This window comes from Chiloscyllium plagiosum, unplaced genomic scaffold (assembly GCF_037043375.1).
Source record: "Chiloscyllium plagiosum isolate Xiang-an unplaced genomic scaffold, Cpla_swu_hap1 HiC_scaffold_24, whole genome shotgun sequence".
NCBI lineage: Eukaryota > Metazoa > Chordata > Chondrichthyes > Orectolobiformes > Hemiscylliidae > Chiloscyllium > Chiloscyllium plagiosum.
In genome coordinates, this window is record NW_028270162.1 from 23,223,156 (window position 1) to 23,239,924 (window position 16,769).

The following is a 16,769-nucleotide window of genomic DNA, read 5'->3' on the forward strand; positions in this document are numbered from 1 at the left end:
AAACAAAACAAGGGTGAAGATAAATAGAATCATAGAGATGTACAGCATGGAAACAGACCCGTTGGTCCAACTCGTCCATGCCAACCAGATATCTCAACCTAATCTACTGCCATTTGCCAGCGCTTGGCCAATATCCCAATAAACCCTTCCTATTCATCTACCCATCCAGGTGTCTTTTAAATGCTGCAATTGTACCTGCCTCCACCACTTCCCCTTGCAGCTCATTCCACACACGTATCACCCTCTACATGAAAAAGTTGCCCCTTTGATCTCTTTTATATCTTTCCCCTCTCATCCTAAACCTATGCCCTCTAGTTCTGGATTCCCCTCCCCAGGAGAAAGACCATTGTCTATTTACCCTATCATGCCCTTCATGATTTTATAAACCTCTAAAATGTCACCCCTCAGCCTCTGATGCTCCAGGTAAAACAACCCCAGCCTATTCAGCCTCTCCCTATAGCTCAAATCTGCCAACCCTGGGAACATCCTTGTAAATCTTTCCCGAACCATTTCAAGTTTCGCAACATCTTTCCGATAGGAAGGAGACCAGAATTGCACACAATATTCTAAAGGTGACCTAACCAATGTTCTGTACAGTCGCAACATAACCTCCAAACTCCTTACTTAGTGGTTTGACCAAAAAAGGAAAACATACCAAACGCCTTCTTCACTATCCTATCTACCTGTGACTCTACTTTCAAGGAACTATGAACCTGCACTCCAAGAGTTCTTTGTTCAGCAACACTTCCCAGGACTTTACCATTAAGTGTATAAGTCCTGCTCTGATTTGCCTTTCCAAAATGCAGCACGAACAGAATATTATTTTGTGATGCATATGTCCACTGCTGGTCAGAAATGATGAAAATCAACCGAGACGAGAAGTATGCAATCAAAGTTGTTGTAAAGACACTAGGTGCATTCCTCCTTGTCATGAATATTGGAGAAATACTCTATTAATAATCATCTATAAAATTTGCATTAGAGAGAAGAAATGACAAAGGGAAAGCATGATATTCCTCCTAGTCACCAAGGACTGAAAATTAACCATTATCACAAAACCAACCAGTGAAGCAAAGGTCTTTGGTTAAGCCTGATCATTCGATGTCACAGTTCTAACCGTTAAGCGTTGTTGTAATCAAAGTCAAAATTTAGAGTTGTCCTAGTCAGAGCTGTTGAGAGAGCAGAATCAAACCAATAGAAATGGAAAGAAGCCAGATAGAACAATCAAACTTACTTCGAAAGTAAGAATCAATAAGTTGGCCTTAAATGATAAATGACAAGTTAAAATAAATGTCTGTTTAAGTGGAAATTCCCCGTTAGTATCAGTCATGTATATTATGATAGTGATTAACAATAAGCATCTGGTCCACACTGCTAAATTTTTAGGAATTGTTGATGTTCGCTTGATTATTTTGTATTTTAGAAAACTATGTACATCTATCATTTAGCCATTCAAAAGATTTTTTTAAAAATAGAAAGCAAGTTGAGTGCTTTTCAAGATTTGAGAGCTTTGTTATATTGTACTCCCGGTTGGATAAGTGATGTTAGTTTACTAATGGTTTCGTGTTGTGGATTCACATGTTGATTTTACTCAGTGCAATACACAACAGTTACTGATGGGATATTCCACATGAGCATTTTTCAGAGGTGCTTTTGCTTTCCATTCAAAGAAGTCACAACATGGCAGTGCAGAAGTAGAAGATGCTGAAGTAGAAGATGCTGACCTCAGCATTTATATATTTGTGTTTTGAGATGTACTGGTCAGATTTGTGGTGTCTCAATTTTATAGAACAAGTTACAATGAAGTTTTTTTTTAAATTCGGTGTTAAAGCCTTGGTTTCTTGTTGGCTTTGCAACAATGAAATTATTTGCCCTTTTCCCAGGTGGATAAGTAAACATTTGATGCCTTGAAAAATCATAGAATTACAAAATGTTACAATCTGAAGGAGACCATTGGGCCTACTCTGCACCAGTTCCCAAAAGATCTACCCAACTTGTCCTGATCTGTAGCCCTCTAAGTTCATCACTTTGAGATATACATCCAGCTCTCTTTGAAACCTCCTGTGCAATTCACTGTCCCAGGAAGTACATTCCACATCCCAGCAGCGCTCTCAGTAAAGAAGTTATTCCTCATCTCACTCCTTGCTCTCTTGCTGATAATCGTGAAGTTGTGACCCTGTGTCATTGATGTACCAACTAGTAGAAACAGAATATCCTTCTTTACCCGGTCAAAATTGTTTGAAGACCTCAAACCATCATCTCTCAATCTTTGCTCCAAAGAGATTAAGCATAATTTCTCCAATCTCTTCTTGTACCTAAAATTCTGCATTTTTGGTATCATTCTCATAAATCTCCTTTACGCTCTCTCCAGAACTTAACATCCTTCCTTAAATAAGGTGTCCATCCAGAATATACTTACTGCTCCTCGGATGCTGCCTGAACTGCTGTGCTTTACCAGCACCATTCTAATCTAGACTCTGGTTTCCAGCATCTGCAGTCATTGCTTTTACTCCAAATGTAGTCTGACCAATAATTTGCAGAGGTGTAGCATCGTTTCTTTGCTTTTGTGCTTTATGTCTCTATTAGTAAACCCAAGGATCCTAAATCCCTCCTTAACTTTTAACTTGCCTGGCCACTTTCCCTCAGCTTCCTGTACTCTCAAAGTGGTACCATTGAGTCTGTATTGCCTCTCAATTTTTTTTCCACCAAAATGCATTATGCCACGTTCCTGTGCATTGAAATTCATCTGCCAGGTATCTGCCCATTTGGCAAGAATGACAATGTGCCTCTGAGGTTGCTGAGCATAATCATAATAATTCACTATTTTCCCTAGCTGAGTATCACCTGCAAATTTAGAAATTTTGCTCTTAACACCCATCTCCAAAATCACCAATTCTCACAACTATATTTGTCCTGCAAATTTCCATAATCTGCCTATAAATGCTGTCTTCTACTTCCTCTTTTCTGTTTGGAGATCCATAATAAATACCAAACAAGGTCACTGTTCTCTACCTGTTTCTTACCTCCAACTATCTAAATTGTAATTCAGGAACTTTGTCTCATTTAAGGGCAGTGATACTTTCTTTCTCCAAGACTGATACAGCACCTTATTTTTTGCCCATCTTGTTTCTACTAAAAGCCTTATAACCCAGGATGTGAAGTATCAAGTGCTGTTCTGGCTTGAGCCATGTTTCTGTCAGTGCTACTAAGCTTCCAGTTTCCAAATTTTGTTCATTATACGCTGTGCATTTAATTACTTACAATTTAACCCCGTTCTTATCTCTTTCTTGCTCATCATTAGGTGACCATTTCTTTGTTCACCATCAACACTCAAGCCTTCCCTCACTTCCTTTTCCATTTCTGAACTTCTCTCTTCTGCTCTCTCTGGTACTTCAAAAATTAGGCCCGTTAGTCAATCCACCCTCCTGCCTTACAAGATTTATTTTAACAATAATAGTAATTATCCAGTAATTAGCTTCAGGATGTGTCTATTTAAATAGTTTCTTTATCTAGAGTAACCAGAGTGGCCCTAACTGAAACAGCTATGTTAACAGCAGAATGTTACAATTGTGTTATCTCGGCCATGTAAAATTAGCTAGTTCTCTATATGAATCATCCTAACTATCTTGTTTAGAGATCTGTCTCACTTCTGATGATCAGTTATTCGACTTCTGAGGACTGTAAAAGTACTTCATTGAAGTTAAGTGCACTTCAGCAGTTTTAGAAAACTTGTCATGGTGATGTAAATGAGCACAAAAGGTTAAGCAAACACAGACTAACCACTGAAATCTTGATTCATTTGAGGTCAATGTGGGTGACTCAAATTGATATAATTAAATTGAACTAACAAAAGTTCTTGTGATTATACTGTGAAACAGGAAATAGAGATTTCACTGAGAACACTGTTTTACTGTCTCAATTATATTTGGCATTTGTTCAGTACTCTTATTTCCTTCTTTCACTATTTTTACTAACAATTTGATGTCTTGAAAGTGATCTGCTTCAAACTTTGAAAATAGTTGCTACTTATTTACAGATGGCCAGCAGATTATACCACAAGGCATCAAAACATAATAGCATTCCCCTTTCATTCATACGGATCTTATCACTCCACAAGAAAATGAAGGCTTGATCAGTGCTTGGATAAGTAATGTAGAGTAATTTCAAATATTTACAATAGTGCAACACATTTACCCTGGGGGGGAAAGAAAATTCCAAAATGTTTCACAGAGGAAGGTTATATCAGATGACCAATAGGTGTAACAGAGTCTTGAGTAGTAACTACTTGCCTAAGATCAATCCTGTTCAACATTTTTGTTATGTAAAATAATTACCTCTTAAACGAGCCAAATGTAGGTATCTGGTCCATAATTCTCTGAGCAATATTGGCGAACTCAACGAGTTGACAGTTCAAAGCAATAAGGCCTTGTAATGCAATTTTACTTGAAGAATGGTTTCAGCATGACCTCTTGTATAGAGGCAGACAGATGTTCTTCCTGTTTCACCCTTCCTTCTTCATAGCGGCACCTGAAGTCCTGAAAATTCTCTGTAGAGATTGGGGGAAAAATGTATCGGCCATATCATGAGACTTTAACGTGATCACTCCTTAGAATTATGGTCGAAGGTGATTGCACTCTGAGGATTTACCTCATCCGAGTACATATGGTCTACTCATTGCGTTCTGAAATTGATGAACAGAATTTATTTTTTGCAGTTATACTGGTGTGGAATGTAAAGACTCAAAGGTGGTGAAAACAGATTGTTGAACATTGTTGAACAGTAACTGGATCATTGTTTGAAGTGGAAACGTTTGTGGTGCTATAGGGAAGGAGCAGGGGAGTGGAACTAATTGGATAACTCTTTCACAGAGCTGACACTGGCATGACGGGCCAATTAGCCTCCTTTCATTCTGTATCATTCTATATGACACGTTGCTCACAGCTGGTTCAGGAGCAGGAGTGCAGGCTGTAAGCTTTGCTGGGGTCTTGTTTTTGTAAAGTGCTGGAGAATTTTAGCCATCTCTGTAATAAAAGAAGGAATGTGTTACATGACTGAGTATAGATATGGTTGATAGGATTGCACATTTCAACAAATTAAAGGGGCTAATTACCAGGGTGTATAGATTTAAGGAGCAGAAGCTTCAGAGGGAAATTAAGGAGAAATGTTATCCCCCAGAAGGTTGTGGATACCTGGGACTCACTGCTTCAAAGGGTGATAGAAGTGAGAACCATCACAACATTGGTAAGTATTTAAATAAATATTTGAAACACCATACTATAAAAAGCTGTGGGCCAAATGCTGGGAAATAGGATCAGATGTTTGATGACCAACATGAACATGATGGACTGAAGAGCCCCTTTCTGTGATGTATACTCTGTAGTTATACTGTTAGTGCTACAAACTTGCCTGCTCTTAGAAGATGTAGACAGTCTGGTGTAGTTCTTCTTTGTTGCTGTACAGACTTGTAAGAAACCTTTTATTTAAAAAAGCTTTCGCTTCCAAAATGCTCATTGTTATTTATATATTTTGTACTCAACTTCCCAAACAAGATTTGTAATTTTTGTTGAACATATCACTGTTCTTTTTGTTGACAATATTTATTTTCTTCCACTCGTATTCATTGTAAAAGACCAGATAGGTATTGTAGGGCAAAAAGTATAACTTGTATTCTGTTTTTTTTCTCTCAATACACAAATTTTCCACAAGGTGACATGTGTCTTGTTTTATCATGCACGCCAGATATTACAGTCATACAGCAGCAGAACAAAAGCTTCAATTTCCATAATGATTACGACTGATCCCAGGTGAGGGTGTCCAATTTGTTATGATCCTAGTGGAGGGGGGAGAAACTATCTCTCCTTCTCCATGGAACCTTCTACTGTCACAACAAGGTTAACCTAAAACAAGTGATTCTTTTCCCTTGTGAATAACCTCTTTAAATCCAATGTAGTTATAATTTTAAAGGAACTAATGTCAAGAGTTAAAGGTTTAAACAACAGGGGAAGCTAATGGTTTCAAGTTGCTGCTATATGAGTGGTTTAGCCATGAACAGGTTGCTACGGTCAACCAAAATTACTTTCTGCCTGAACCCAATTGAATATTGTGGCCTATGAATTGCCTGTTAGTGTCAGAGCTGTAGGCCATGCATCCCCAAAACTGCATAGCTCTTCGATTATTGACAACAAGCAAAGTACGACCATACTCCTTGTGCTTGTGAAACTCACAAATGCAGTATCCGACATTAGATGTGACTCTGCAAATGGACAACATTTGCTGAATAAAACTGAGGATGTGAAGAGATACATTAACAACCAATTTAAGTTACTAATTGTGTTCCCAGTGTGGTACACTTGCTTGTACTGGAAGATACAAATGTTGATGCAGACAGTGCTTTTGCAGTCAGAAAGAAAATGGACATGCACTATACCTGTTTAAACAAAATCCAGAGGAACCTTGATTATTCAGCATTTGATTAACCGAATTTCAGATTATCCAAACAAGATCGCAAGGTCCCGATGTGTGGCTAATTATGTTATCTGGCATCGATTATCCAGCATTCGATTAACCAAATGAAATACTTCCTCCCGTGTCCTTCGGATAATCGCAGTTCCTCTATAAATTTCAGCCATTTATTTCGCAGTATGAAAACCTGACCAGAGTCAAGTCAATCTGCCTGGTTTAAAATTTAAACAAAACTTAATAGTTGACTGTCAATCAACATTAATCAGTGCATTCTCTATGGCAATGCCTCTACCAATCAGTGTCCACTCCCCACCAGTCAGCTCTCCAGTGCAGTAAAAATGTTGTTTTTCTCCTTCATGAATTACTATTCTTGTGATTGACCTGATGAAAGTGAGATGAAAAGCTTTGACAGAATGTTTTATTTTTCAGTAATAATTAAGATTTAATCTCATCATAAACTAGGTGTCCCAAAAAATACCTCAAAGTAAGGAATTTCCAGGTTAGATGGTGCTTATCTTGGGTTGCTGAAAGAACATGAGGGAGGACTTAACGACAATCAAACAGTGAAAATAAACATTCATTGGCATCTATAGATTCAACAGTCTTAGCTTATTTGTGTTGACATTAATGGAATTGCATAGCTGTTGCTTGTTTGTACAACTACCTAGTAAATATAGCCAATGACAATTCGAAATTAGGAAGTTCTTCTTGAGCTTTGGAAAGTCATGTACCGTATTGCACCTAGAATTCCAAAAAGTATTTGAAAAGAAAAACCATACATTGTCTGCTGGTAACACCTCTGAGGGAATGCTGCAGTGTCCACCATGCCATACTTCAGATGAGAAATTAAACTGAGGCTCAGCCTGGCATCTCAGTTGTAAGGAAAGGATCCCATGCATCTATTTCAAAGTGAGCAGCGCAGTTTATCCTGAATAAACAGCAGAACAAAATATTATCACATTACTTTTCCTGTGGAAGCATGCTGTGTGCAAGTTAACTGCTGTTTCCTATATCATCAGAGTGATTACGTTAAAGATAATCCATTGGCTGCAAAGTAGTTTGGATACCATGTGGCCATGTAAAGAGCTATAGAAATGCAAGATGAGTTCATGGAAAAGATATGAAACTGACTGAAGACGTGAAACTAATGAGTACTATTAAAAAAGGCAGTGTTGAGCTGGTGCTGAGAGTTGCCTCAGGCCTCAGTGTTGGCGAGGGACCATTTATAATCCATATAAAAGCCCTGAAGAGACAACCTCAACGCACAGCGGACAAAATTGCTAAACTAGGCAAGGCAATTGAATTTATGCATGCAAGCCAAAATTATGAATGATTTGGGCAAATCAATTATATGGGAAGAACAGTGGCAGATTAAAGATGATGCAGGCAACTGTAATATATCTCATATAGGAAGAGAAGGTAACTCCAAATGTCACGAAATGTGTTGAAGTAGTGAATAATTAAAATGGAAGAGTAATCATAGACTTAACTCTAAACATGTCTATCCAATGCAGGTCAGTAACTGACTAAGTCAATAAGGTGTTAATGAAATATTAATAAAATAATACATTTAGTCAGCATTGCATCCTTTAGACCCTAGATGATGAATAGATCCAAAATTGAAATGGGGTGATGGGAACTAACGTTAAATTAATCCAATTTACATTAATTAAGTGCCTACCGTACATAATTATCAGACTATATTGTTATTAAATAACTTCAAATCAAGCTAATACAAATGCCTATTAATACCAGACTCCACAGTGATTCTGTTACTTTCATGCATAAATTACTGTTAATTAATAAAAGTGATTTCAGTGGCAGCACGTGCAATGTGTCAAAACGATGGATTGTGAGAGTTTGTGAACAGTGATACTGTTCTGCATTTGCACATTAGCAGGCAAAATTTCTCATCAAATCAAAAAAAAAAATCAAACTATGGAATAAAGATGAATGGTAGCCCAGAAGTATTGGGCAAGATTTAAAAGCCAGCAAAACATGACCAAAATAATAATAAAGAGGAAGAATATAAACTTTTAGGATAATGTAGCATCTCATGTAAAACAGACAGCAAGAGCATATTTAAATGTATAAAAAAGGACGAGAAGCCGAAGTGAATATACACCTCTCAGAGAATGGGGCAAGGGAAATAATAATGGAGAAACAAGGAATGGCAGAGGAGTTGAATACTTTGTATCAGTCTTCACGGTAGAAGATATGGACAGCATTTCAAATACACTAAATAATTAAGGGAAAATGGAAAGGAAGAAATAAAAACAGTAACTATCATTACCAGGGGAAAAAATACCAGGGGAACTAATGGGGCTAAAAGCCAAAAAGTCCCATGAACCCAATGGGTTGCATCCTTCAATATTAAAGAAAGCAGCTATAGAGAATGTGGATGCACTGGTGGCAATCTTCCAACGATCCTTAGATTCTGTAAAAGTCATGGAAGATTGATAAACTGCCAATGTGACATTCTCATTCCAAAAGAGATGGAGATAAAAAATAAGGTAACTATAAGCCAGTTAGCTTATCATCTGTTGGGAAAATGTTTGCGTCCATAATAAAAGATATAATAGAGTAATTCAAAATACAACTATAACAAAACAGAGTCAGTGTGGCTTTGTGAAGGGAAAATCATGCCTATAACACCTATTTATACAAAAAATTAATTGGAAAAATAAATTGTGCAAAAAGAGGAGGGAACAAGTCCAAGTAACTGTGCATCAGTTAGCTTAAGAAACCTCTCCTCAAAGAGGTTTATAACTCTAAATATAACAAAGAGCAGTCGCATTGTTGTAAAAAGTGATGCCATATTTTACCACCCTTAATTAATTCTTTGAGAGCTAATAATGAGAGTAAACAAAGATAACGTAGCAGATATAATGTATTTAGATTTCCATAAGGTCTTCTAAAAATATTACACAAACGATTCATATCTAATGGAGACAAAGGGTGGGTAAATAACAGACAGCAATCTTGATATCAAACAGAAACCAGATAGTGGGGATTAAGAATGGCTATTCAGACTTGTAAAGATGGGAATTCATAGAGTTGAACAGCATGGAAACAGACCCTTAAGTGCAACTTGTCCATGCTGACCAGATATCCTAAATGAATCTAGTCCTATTTGTCAGCATTTGGTCCATATCCCTCTCAAGCCTTCTTATTCATGTACCCATCCAGATGCCTTTTAAATGTTGTAATTGTACCAGCCTCCACCACTTCCTCTGGCAGCTTGTTCCATACATGTACCACCCTCTGCATGAAAATATTGCCTCTCACTTCCCTTTTAAATCTTTCCTCTCTCACTTAAAACCTATGCCCTCTAGTTTTGGACTCCCCTACCCTAGGACAAAGACATTGGCTATTCACTCCATCCATCTCCCTCATGATTTTATGAACTTCTATAAAGTCACTCTTCAGCTTCTGAGGGAAAATAGCCCAGCCTGTTCAGCCTCTGCCTATGTCTAAAATGCTCTATCCCTGGCAACATTCTTGTAAATCCTTTCTACACCCTTTCAAGTTTAACAACATCTTTGCTACAGCAGGGAAATCAGAATTGAGTGGAATATTCCAAAAGTGCCTGACCAATGTCCTGTGTAGCCACAACATGACTTCCCAACTCCTATATTCAGTGCACTGACCAATAAAGGCAAGTGTACCAAATGCTGCCTTCACTACCCTGTCTATCAGTGACTCCACCTTCAAGGAACTATGAACCTGTCTCCCAAGGACACTTTGTTTGGCAACACTTCCCAGGACCTAACCAAAGAGTGTATAAGTCCTTCCCTGATTTGCCTTCCCAAAATTCAACACCTCATATTTATCACGGTGGCTCAGTGGTTAGCACTGCTGCCTCACAGCGCCAGGGACCCAGGTTCAATTCCAGCCTCGGGCGACTGTCTGTGTGGAGTTTGCGCATTCTCCCTGTGTCTGCGTGGGTTTCCTCCGGGTGTTTCGGTTTCCTCCCACAATCCAAAGATGTGCAGGTTAGTTGAATTGGCCATGCTAAAATGCCCATAGTGTTAAATGCATTAGTCAGAGGGAATTAGGTCTGAGTGGGTTACTCTTTGGAGGGTCGGTGTGGACCTTGTTGGGCCGAAGGGCTTGTTTCCACATTGTAGGGAATCTAATCAAAATTTACTATGCCTTGGCCTATCGGCCCATCTGATTAAGGTACTGTTATACTCTGAGATAACCTTCCTCACTGTCCACTATACCACCGATTTTGGTGTCATCTGCAAACTAACTACCCATCCCAGTGATGGATGCTGATCCCATCAATGTACACACTTTATCTTTGTGCTTTGAACTGTGGAATTGAAGGTGAAATTTTATTAAAAGTGCAGGTTAATTAATATTGGGGAAGAATGCAGGAAGATTTTTAACAGCACTTGCAGAATGATGGTGCAACTGATAAATGAGCTTCAAAATAAGCAAGGGTGTTAGATGCATTTTGTTAGGAAGAATAAAGAGATCGCATACTGCTTAGATAATAAGATTCGAAGTGAGTGCAACACAAATTCCCAGCTCGGCGAACAGAACCATCACAACAACGAGCACCCGAGCTACAAATCTTCTCACAAACTTTGAAGTGTAAACGAATTTATAGGTACCAGTATAATCATTAAAAGCAGTCATGGTGGTTAGTAAGGACATAAAAATAAACAAGCTCTGAGGTTCATTTCTAAATGGACAAAATTGAGGAACAGAGAAGTGATGTCAAATGCAGTTCAGACTTTGGTTTGTTTGGAGTATTGTGTACAATTCTGGTATCAATACTATGAAAACAAAATCAAAGCATTAGAGAAGAGGAAAAGGGATTCTTGGAGATGATATCAGATCTTAGAGAATGCACTTATCAAGAAGTGGTGAAAACAATTGTTCTTTTCTTCAGAGAAGGTAAGGCTGTGAGTTGTCCTGATAGAACTCCTTAATAAATGGCTTGATAGCATATCTATAAAAAACTGTTTTTGCTTGTCAGAGTATCTAAAACTAGGGTTTCTAAATATACCTAGTGACTACATAAAGGAGAAAGGAATAGATAGTAGGAGCGAGTTTTGAGAAGATTTGTAGCTCAGGTTGAGGTTCTGGATGTAGGTTTCCTGACTGAGCAACCTTCCCTCTCAGCGAGCAAACCTACATCCATAGTTAGTAGGATATGTGTATTAGTAGCTAGGCCAGTATTTGTTGCCCATCTCTAATTCCTTTTGAGCAGGTGATGGTGAGCTGTCTCGTGAATAGCTTCGGTCTTTGTGCTATAGTAACAACCACAATGTAGGGGCTTGATAAGTTCACAGAGAGAGACTGTGAACTGGGGAGTTGATAAGTTCACAGAGAGAGACTGGGGAGTATAATTGCTGACTTAGACCAGTTGTGCTAAATGGTCAACTTCTGTGCTACTGTGTGATCTGATCCACATAGTTAACGCAGTTAAATATAGATCAGCAGTACCTCATACAGTAGCTTTGTCAAATCACATGGTGATTACTTTATTATTGAGAAACAAGGGAGACATTCATCCACTGGGCGCACTACAGAGAAGAACCTTCCGCTTAATTCCGGGTGTTGACATTGTAAGAAAAGATTGGAGAAACCTGGCCTTTTCGGCCTGGACAGGAGCCATCTGATAATTGACCTTCCAAAGTTCTACCAGATACTTGACAAAATGGAAAAGATAACGTACACTAAATTTCAAAACAGGATAAATGAATACAAGTTCAAACTAGTACAACAATTAAATAATTCTTCATTTCACAAATATAGACATTTGGAAAAGTTTTTTTTTGATAGAACAATGGAGGCATCAAACCCATAATCAATTGGGAAACATTTGGGTGCTGCATTTGAGAAAGACTAGATGTATCTAAATGGTTGAATGACCTTTTATTATCATGTTGTGAAATTTTTTGCAGTAATTTGTAATGGTAAATAACCAATTTTTTTTTTCCTTATTTGTCCATTACAAAATGGTTTCTCTTTGTGAGCAAAGAAGAAATTTGCAGCGAAAATAGTATTTGAGCGATGTGGTCAGTTCTGTGATACTGGTTTGTTTTTGATTAACAGCTGAGAAAATATTTGGTTTGTTACTCATCCACGCTTTTTGATTTGTTCACGTTTAATCAGTTAGATGTTTGATAAATGAACAGACTAGTACTTATTTCAAGATAACTTTTATTTTCTATCCTGTAGATAAGGGGGATTTTGAAGTGTGACAGTCAAGGGTGTCACTTTTGAGGTGCGATGCTTTTGAAATGAATGATGGATGATTCAACACTAATTAAATGGATCTGCAGGAATCCAGGGTTAATTACATATCATAAATAGTGTCGACCCTTGAGACTTAACAGGCTGTTCAAATCTGTTGTGAACTAACTAACTGCACTGCATCTGGTAAATCCAGGAACATCTACAGAATTTCTAATAATCAGAGATTAGAAAGTCTTATAAATTTTATTAAATTAAATGTGGGTGATGTGGGATAATCTTGATGACATGAAGACGGCAGACTTATTAAATGTGCACTTTGCATTCATTTACATAGCAGAGAAAGGGAGTAAAACACCAATGACACAAGAGAACCTAAAAGTAAATTGAGGGAAGGAGTTGAGTAGATTTAATATGATTTTTTTTAAAAATGCTAATAGGCAACTGACTGCATGCAAGATAGGTCTTCATGATATTTCTGATACTTTTATACTTCAGCATGGAACCTAATAGTGAAGAAAATTACAATTGTGATGATCATAATTTTCCATAATGGTGGTTTAATATCAATTGTGGGAAAGTTACCAGAATCTATTACTAGGTGTAATAATAACTGACATTGATTTGTAAATGTTAGCTTATGCATGATAAATCTCGCTGATTTTTTTTTGAAGTGGTCACTAAAATGGTGCATTGAGGAATGTCAGTAGGAGTTGTCTTTATGGCCTTCCAGAGGATGCTCAATAAGATGCAATGGTTATTAGCAAAAATAAAGGCTTTTGGGATTGGTGGTAGTTGCAAGATTGTATTGCAATTAAGAGGTTTATAAGTCATTATGTTTTGGGACTGCTTCTTTCTGGTAAATTGAAAGGTCATGTGACTTCTGAAAGCTAGCTGACGGCAAATCTGAATAATTTAATTGTTAAAGATTATAGGGTGTTCAAATTGTTTCACTAGGAAGAAGGTGCACAGCATTTATTTATGAATATAATAGTGACTGCCAATGTGCCAGCAATGGACAGACTGAGAGCCTACAAAGTTTCAATAATCTTTTAAAATATTGTGCTGTAAACAGTCGGGCATTAATCTGTACACTTACTGCTGTGGTAAAAGAGAGTTGGAATCTTGAGGATAATTAGTATTTCTACATGATGACGATCCCATTGATTCATGTTTCCTTAGAGATGGGCTTTGAAAACAGAATTGATTCTAATATAACCTGACAGAGAGAGCAGGTAGTTGCTGAAAGTCTCTATGGTTCACTATGCAGGAATGCATTAGAAGCTAATGTTCAGATTGAAAGAACTGAATTCACAAAGAGTTAATATGAAGCTGGAAAATTCACTTGGTTGTGATAAAGGAAAAATCTTAAGGAGTAAAACTTCACTCTAAAGGGCAGTTTTGAGATCAAATGTTTTAGGTGAAGAAACAAAAAGAATAGAAGAAAATGCAAAGGAGCTCAGAATCACTTCCGATTGGTTCTGGGACAATCAAATGTCTGCTTAAAGGATAGTACAAAATATATCTGAGAAGGGTGATTTTTGTTTGTAGTGATAGAAAAAAGGAGAATGTTCTGTTTTAAAATATAAAGTTATGTTGACCAAGGACCATGCAAAGACAGTATTTTGTGAATATTGCTTTTAGTCTTTTACATAGAACATAGAATGTTACAGCTCAGTAATCAGCACAGGCCCTTTACGTTGCGCTAACCTGTGAAATTAATCTGATACCCATCTAACCTACACCGTTCCATTATTATCCATATGTATGTCCAATGCCCATTTAAATGTCCTTAACATCAGTGAGTTTACTACTGTTGCAGGCAGGTCGTTCTACGCCCTTACTACTCTCCAAGTAAAGAAACTACCCTGAGATCTGTCCTAAATCTATTACCCCTCAATTTAAAGCTATGCCCCCTCATGTTAGCCTTCACCATCCAAAGAAAATTGCTTTCACTGTCTATCCTGTCTAACCTTCTGATTATCTTATACGCCTTGATTAAGTCACTTCTCAACCTTCTTCTCTCCCATGAAAGCAGCCTCAGTTCCCTTACCATTGTAGTAAATCTGCTCTGAACCCTTTCCAAAGCTTCCACATCCTTCCTATAATGCGGGGACCAGAACTGTATGCAATGCTCCAGGTGCAGCCTTACCTGTATCTTGTACAGCTGAAGCATGATGTCATGGCTCCAAAACTCAATCCCCCTACCGATAAACGGCAACACACCATATGTCTTCTTAACATCCCTATCAACCTGGTTGGCAACTTTCATGGATTTATGCACCCAGATACCGAGATCTCTGTTCATCTACACTGCCAATAATTTTATCATTAGTCCAGTACTCTGCATTCCTGTTTCTTGGTCCGAAGTGAACTACCTCACACTTTTCCACATTAAACTCCATTTGCCACTTCTCAACCCAGCTCTGTATCTTATGTATATCCCTTTATAACCCACAAAATCCTTCAGCACTATCCGCAACTCTGCCTACCTCATCCACAAATTTATTAACCCATCCTTCTACGCACACATCCAGATCATTATAAAAATGACAAACAGATCCTTGCAGCACACCACTGGTAACTGAGCTCCAGGATGAACATTTCCCATCAGCCACCACCCTGTGTCTTATTTCAGCTGGCCAATGTCTGATCCAAACCCGCTAAATCACCCTCAATCCCAAAACTCTGTATTTTGTGCACTAGCCTACCATGTGGAACCATATCAAACATCTTACTGAAGTCCATATACACGACATCAACCGCTTTACCTTTGTCCACCTGTTTGTCGCCTTCTCGAAGAACCTAATAAGGTTAGTTAGGCACGAACTATCCCTAATCAAATTATTCCTTTCCACATGGTTATCCATTTAGTTTCCAGATCCTATCTAATATAACCTTTTCCAATACTTTACCCACAACCAAAGTAAGGCTCATTGGCCTATAATTACCAGGGTTATCCTGGCTCCCCTTCTTAAACAAAGGAACATTATTTGCTATCCTCCAGTCTTTTGTTTCAGTAAAAGACTTTAAAATGTGAAATCTTGATATTTTATTCTTTAAGCTATTAACTGGATGTTCACATTCCTTTCTTAAAAATGATCAGTCTCGGATTCCACAACAACTGTTAATTGATTGGGAGGTTTTGGGAAAAGAGATTATACTCTCATTGGCAAGACAACTGGTATTCCGCAATGAAATAAAAACATAAGAACTAGGACCAGACATTGGCAATTCAGCCCCACATTTAGTATGATTATAGCTGATCTCATCTCGGCCATCTCCACTTTTATGCCTTCTGTCCATAACCTTTGAACCCATTACGAATTAAAAATCCATCTATTCCCTCATTGTCTTGGCTTCCACAACATTGTGAGGTAGTGAATTCCATAGATTCATGACCCTTTGATACAAATAATTCCTTTATGTCTCTGTTTTAAATTTGCTATGCCTTGTCCTAAAACTGTGAGTTTTGTAGACTGTCCAACAAGAGGAAACATTCTCTCTACATCTATTTTTCAATTCCCTTTAGCACCTTATAAACCTTAATTAGATTTCCTGTCATTCTTCTCAGTATCTTAGTTTTTGACCTTTTTATCAGTATCTTGGTTGACGGAATGCAGTTTGATATCCATGCTTGTAAATGCCACTAACATACAAGGCACAATAAGCTGTATAGATGGGAGTAGAAAGGAACATAGAGGCAGAGGCAGATTAATTAAGTGAACAAAATTATGGCAAATGCAGATCATTGTTAGATTCAAAGAAAGGATAATATAAATATTTAATTGCAAGAATTATAAACTCTAGCAAAGGGATTTGGGTATCCAAGACAAACATACATACAAGCCTATGATATAACAGCAAAAGTAAAACATTTGTTTCCTTATACTTGTTTCACTGTTCAATAAGGTCATGACCAATCTATTTGTGTTTAATTTTTTACATTCCAACTTACCTATGATTTCTTGTCTAACAAGGAGCTATCCAGTTCTGTCTTAAAAATATTCAATGGCCCTTGTTTCTGAGGCAGCAAGTTCCAAGGTGTCACAACCTTCAAAAATATTTCATTTTTGTCCTAAATGGGCAACTCC

At 37.7% G+C, this 16,769-nt stretch overlaps 1 protein-coding gene across 6 annotated transcripts in view; it reads left to right on the forward strand.

Annotated features, from left to right (window-relative positions):
* The window catches only part of ttc28 (tetratricopeptide repeat domain 28), a 774,630-nt gene that overhangs the window by 448,159 nt on the left and 309,702 nt on the right, over positions 1 to 16,769 (forward strand). The gene's annotated exons all lie outside the window — the stretch shown is intronic.